At 39.4% G+C, this 6,153-nt stretch overlaps 1 long non-coding RNA gene across 4 annotated transcripts; it reads right to left on the bottom strand.

Annotated features, from left to right (window-relative positions):
* Positions 1-1,530: 1,530 nt before the first annotated feature.
* On the bottom strand, positions 1,531-5,003 carry LOC119329623. Of its 4 annotated transcripts, none has more exons than XR_005159622.1 (4): positions 4,668-5,003; positions 4,227-4,574; positions 3,735-3,850; positions 1,531-2,168 (listed from the first exon to the last, which is right to left on the bottom strand). It is a non-coding gene; the product is annotated as an uncharacterized LOC119329623 (long non-coding RNA). The 4 variants fall into 4 exon arrangements; XR_005159625.1 differs by having other exon boundaries at positions 4,227-4,533; XR_005159624.1 differs by lacking the exon at positions 4,227-4,574 and having other exon boundaries at positions 4,668-5,001.
* Between the last annotated feature and the right edge of the window lie 1,150 nt (positions 5,004-6,153).

The raw sequence follows: 6,153 nt of genomic DNA, 5'->3' as shown, positions 1-6,153 counted from the left end.
GGTCTACCGTTCCGGTGCCATAAAAATCAACAACTTCGAAGGCACAAATCCGAAGGTGGTGAACGGTCAAAGAATCAAACACTATATCTCAGGTAATCCCATAAATGTTGAAACCAATGTTATTGAAACCATAACCCCGGAGGAGTACATAAAGGACACTTTCCGGAACGTTTCAGACTCCGAAAAGGAATAGGTATGTGGTACGGTAAGTAAACCGACTCCAAAACAGTTTTTAAGGCAATATTTCTCCGTTTTGGAATATTTAGAAAAATAGAAAAATAAGCAACAGTCCGGAAAGGACACGAGGGCCCCATGAGGGTGGAGGGCGCGCCCCCTACCTCGTGGGCACCTCGTGTGCTCTCTGAATTCCGTTTTCTTATAGGACACGTATTTTGGTCGGTAAAAATTCATTATATAACCTCCCAGGGGTTTTGACTCCCGTATCACGCAAAAATCTCTTGTCTTTATTTTGAGCTGTCCTGCTACAGACAGAGCAACCTGTCGTCCCAGGATTCGGAAGGAGAAAGCTATGTGGCTGATTACCTTGCAGATCCTAAGGTCTATGGGGATGTGGAGCATTATGGTTGGACCACGGAAGAACAAAAAGACCATGAACCCAAGGGAAAGGAGGAGACGAGCTCAGATGAAGATGAAGTCCCACTACCTCAACCTGGGGACATGCATGTGGAGTTCAAAAAGTCAAGCCTCCCGATAGAGTAAAGAAACTTAAGATCGAATTTATCTCTTTTCGCCTCTTGCAGGAAAACAAGCAGGAACTATGCAAAAAGGTATTGAGCCTGGAACAGGAGATCGAGGACCTAAGGGATCAAAATTCTGTCCTCAAACGCAAATTAAGGAAGAAACCTACGCCATCAACAAAATCACCACCATCTCCACCAACAAAGAAGAATTGAGTATCTGGTATGGGCACTCCACTTGGCAACTGGCAAGCTTGAGGGAGTGCCCCGGTATCGTATCACCATCACTTTTATCTTTACCGTTTTTCTTAGTTCGATCCTTTTGGTAATATCTTGATCTAGTAGAATAACAGTTCTTAGTATGATCTAGTTGTGAGTTTTGCTTTATTATCCTTCTATGTAATCGAGTCTGTGAGCTATATAATAAAGAATAGTGTTGAGTCAAGGGCTTGATTATTTTTGCCATGATCCCAAGTGAATAAAAAAAGAGAAAGAAATAAAAAGAAACAAAGAGATCATGTGACTCTTATGGAGAGTAATGAGCTCACATAAAAAGAGTATGATGAAAAAGTTGCTGAGAGTTGACAAACATAGTTTTGGTCATTATTGCAATCTATCTATTATATACATAATACAGAAGGCAAACAAGCCATTAGGTTCGTCCACATATGTTAATATTATTTACATCGTCCGATCAAAATAATAATGGCTGAGATTTAAAGGTTTTATTAATGTGTATGTACCAACATATCGGACTATCACGTTGTCACATACACATCCCATCCAATGTAATTAGACTAGCCAAGGAAGCGTCAGCACATATAAAAACAACTAGGCAAGGAAGCGTCAGCACGTAAAAAAAGGTAGGAAGAGTTAGGTTGACGTACATGCCACTTCAAAAAAAGGTTCACGTACGGGCATCAATATGGTAAAAAAAATCCTGACACGTTGCATACAAAAGAGATGTACGCTCTAGAAGCTGATTCTGATTCACGTCCTACAGCTCTACCGAAACCTCAAAGCCATATGCCTCTAGAGCAGTCCAGGTTTTAGGGTTTCTGATGGTCTGCCCTAGGGCCGAGCTATTCCTCCTGTGCAACTGCAGCTCACCTCCTATAGATCCACCGAAACCCCAAAACTATGCCTCTCGAGCAGCCCAGTTCTAGGGTTTCTGATGGTCTACTCTAAGGCCGCACTATTCATCCTAACATGTGTGGCTGCAGCTCACATCCTACAGCGCCACTGAAACCTCGAAGCCATGCCTTCTGTGTCCACTCTCCACAAGATCTTCACCTCAATCGGTTAGGTGTTGGAGATTCCGCCTCCCGAGCAGCAACCAGTCGCGTCTCATCATCATGTTCCTGTCCATAGGAAACACTTGACAAGAATCATGTCGCAAAGCAAGAAGAATGCTATCGTGCTATCTTGGAGTTGTGTCATATACAGGTCGATCAAGGCATGTAGGACTGTCTGCAAGAGGATAGATCAGCATGGTCTACAAGCATAGTAAGATGACCACCAAGGATGTGACTTACAAGTGGCATAAAGAGAACCAAATCGACCCTAGATGCAGGTATTACTTGGCGTAATAACAGAATTGTTTGAAACATGGCCCTATCCTATTTCTAGATTTAATCAACTCCTAGCCCTCCACTGTCTAACAGTTAGTTAGAATTTGGACATGTTTGCCAAGTGTTTGACAAAATGTATAAAGACATGTATATCCAAATCCAATGGTATTTTTTTCAGATCATTGTGCATATTAGATTTACAGTTTGAAAAAGGGTAAATTTATGTATACAAGCTAACTGCTATCCTTAGGACTAATGCGTAAAGGTCCTGAATTCAGGATATAACAGATTACATATTATACAATGTGTTAGTAACAACAGCTACTATTGTTTGCAGAATTTTTATGATATACAAGATGCTATATGCAACTCTTATCGTTGAAAAATGAGCATAATAGATTATTTTTGTAGTCATTAAGTAACAATAGTATTGTATTGTGTGCAGATTTTTCCTAGAAGATGATATGTGTGTGAATCCTTATAAATTCAAGTGATTTCCATTAATTCTGAAATTTGAATGGTTAGTAAGAGTTGATCTCAGTAATCAATTCACCCATTCGAGTTAAGATATTTTCCATAGGTCACCAATGTACAATTTGCATATTTGATCCCTGCATGCATTTTCTAATTACATTCATTTTTTTAAATAATTCTAATTACATTCATGGTTACTATGGAAGGACTATTATACATTTATCTGGGTGGTCAGAGACAATCGTACTGTTGCATGTTGTTTCAGTTCTGCACCTGAAGGCTATATTCTACTAGATATGTTCCAATCAGTCTATGTTTCTATGACAATAACTATAGTTTTTGAGTGTCTAATATAAGTGAAAGGCAACGCTACAATTCTATTGCACAATTTTTTTCATGTACAACATGCTATATGATATTTCTTATCGCTGTAAAATGAGTCTAATAGATTATTTTGTAGTCCTAAAGTAACAGTAGCTATTTTGTTGTTGGCAGAGTATTTTTGTAGAAGATGACATATGCGACAAGTGATTCCCGTAAATTCTGAAATTTGAAAGGTTAGTAAGAGTTGTTCTAAATCATCAGTTCATCCATTCGGGTTCAGATATTTTCCATAGGTCGTCAATGTACAATTTGCGTATTTAATCCCTGCATGCATTTTCTAATTACATTCATGGTTACTATGGAAGATCTACTAAATTCAAACATGCACTTTAGTGAGTTTTATGTTCTTGGTAACGGCTCTTCTGTCTAGCCTTTTTAGTTGAGGAGAACAATGAAAAAAGCTCCAGTGTTATATGCATCACCTACAACACATGCGAAAACTCTATTGCATATCAATTAACACATATGGACCAAATTCAGTTAATAAATGCAAGCCTTTTTATTTTGTCTTAAAAACACATATCAATAATATAACTTGCTAATACTATATGGTAACAACAAATAGAAAGAATACACCTTTTTATCAAACTACAGGGAGGAAGCATACCTGTGACGAATCAGCCGGTGTGCAGCAAGTAGTAATGATGCAAAGTTGTAGCACATTACATAGGTGGAAGCTGACAGAAGTAGCAAGCCCACAACATGCCTCCACCCGTGGACTCTCTACAAGACAATGTAATATTGAACACTTTTTGCTATACGAAACTTCATATAATTAATATGGATGTGTTGAAGAGACAGTAACCAAAGTTCGGCAGAATGTTAACTAAAAAATAGTATAAGCTCAATTCCCTAAAGCAACGCAAGGCACATCAATGGCAGGATAAATAATTCTACAATTTATATCCTAGAAATAGTCAGAATGTACGAGCTTATTGTCTGAATTATAATAAAATAGAAGAACTAAGTAACTCAACCTTATCTCTGAACAAATTTAACGGATCAACTAAGCAAACAAGCTTTTTATAAAGTACATATATACTATGCGCAGAAAAAGAAGAATGCAAAGGATGTTGGGAGAATAGTAAGGTAGTCATACCCATCCCTACTACTCTGCCATAGACGACGAGGACCACTATGAAGAACATGGCTATCAAACCCGACGGCACAGCTCTCGGCCCAGTGGCACAAACAGGAGAGCATCGCCACTCAGCAAAACGGATTTATCATATTCTCCATTGACCTCCAATGCGACCACTTTGCCTCACGACCTCGCTGCTAGGGGCGCAAAATCTGAGGCTAGAACGCGTGCCCCAGCCTCGGTCCGATCTGGCCTCAAGAGCATCTCCTTCCCAGCTTTAGTGATGCACGAGCAGGCCAGTGGATGGATTTGGTGCTGCCACTCGCTTTCACATGGACGAACAAATTTCTCATAGCCATAGAAAATCTCCATAAAAAAACAAAATCCGCATCATTGCTGGAACCTAGAAGGCCGAGCATCTGGGAAGGGAGGAGAAGGAATGGGAAGAGGAGAGATTACCTGGAGGAGAGGAACCGCTCAGGTTCAAAGGGGCCGAACTCCACGGCCATCCAACTGACAGCGGCGGCGAGCAGCAGGCACGTGTGGTCGAGCTGCAGGACCTGCCGTCGCCGAGAGCATGCAGCCACCGCACTCCGCCGCAAATCCCCCTTCTCACTCTGTCCTCTTCCCTTGGCAGGATCTAGCAACGAATGTGGATGAATCTATGGATCAGGCAAGGAACAGTGAAAAAGGAACGGGAGGAGAACAAGAATTTGGATTTTCTTTTTTTTGGCTGGGAAGGGTAGCACGTTGAGTCTGGCTCGGAGGCACCACATATCCATCTCTACACAATTCTGAAAAAAATCCGTGTCTACACGTACGTGCTAATGAAGGGTAGTCTCATTTAAAAAAAATGATGGTTTTTCCTCATACAAATCGGATTGGGTGTCAATAGTAAATAGGTGTATGAGAATCATGCCCTTGGCATTTAGAAAAAAAACATCCATGCGAAAATAGCACAGTATGAATGCAATTTTCATGAGGTCAAATTGAGTTTTCTATTTGGGATCTGGTAAGCCCGACTAAGTTTACCGCGATACCTCAAGTGCATTGCAGGCCGTTTTCATTTGGCGTGTAGGTTTGCTGCCGCTCTCAGAATCGAGCAGTGGACATTACGTGGCGCCGAAAGATCCCGAGAGAACATTCGGTCGGTAGAGTTTCCTTTTTCTTTGCATATTACTCAGACTGAGTTGAGTCTATATAGAAATGATTATGGTATTTTGACTCTCAAGAGTAATAAAATTATAATGACACACTTTTATAAATTATAGAAAACAACATGCACAGAATTGTGGCATGCCATATTACCTCAAATTCTTTGTGATTAAAATTTGTATCTAATTTTATTTGATTTCACCACAACAAAAGAAAATATTCTTTCTAAGATATTTGAGTCCCATGAAAAGTAAATTTGTACAGCGAAAAATCCTTAAACGAACTAATCCTCCAATATGTTAAGAAAAACATCCTACAAATCGAGGAGTCTGTACAGCAGACAACCATACTACCCGGGCCACGCATTTAAACCTACAAAAGATAAAAATAAAAAAAAGAACATGTCATGCAAGCAAACCCAAATATAGATCACTAAAGTAATGATCTAAACACTCTTATATTTCTATACTGAGGGAGTACTTAGTTAAAGCAAACAAACTTCTATATAGATAATACATTTCCTATGCATAAACTTCTCACCATGATCGATCATATGCACATGAATTAAAAAAATACGTGCACATGGATTAATTTTAAAAGCAAATGAATAATGAGACGGATATATCAGTGCAAATTCCGTCACTATTTCAGTTATAAGGTATAGACAATTATTTGGTTATGTAATATAGCGACGTGGGCTGATTAAATCTAGAAGACTACAAAATGCAACTCTTTCTAGCCCATGAGAAAAAATGTAGTTTTTTCTCAACATCACGATAGCTCATAGTAT

This window comes from Triticum dicoccoides, chromosome 7A, assembly GCF_002162155.2.
Source record: "Triticum dicoccoides isolate Atlit2015 ecotype Zavitan chromosome 7A, WEW_v2.0, whole genome shotgun sequence".
In the NCBI taxonomy this organism is placed as follows: domain Eukaryota; kingdom Viridiplantae; phylum Streptophyta; class Magnoliopsida; order Poales; family Poaceae; genus Triticum; species Triticum dicoccoides.
This window is presented reverse-complemented; position numbering and strand designations above follow the sequence as displayed.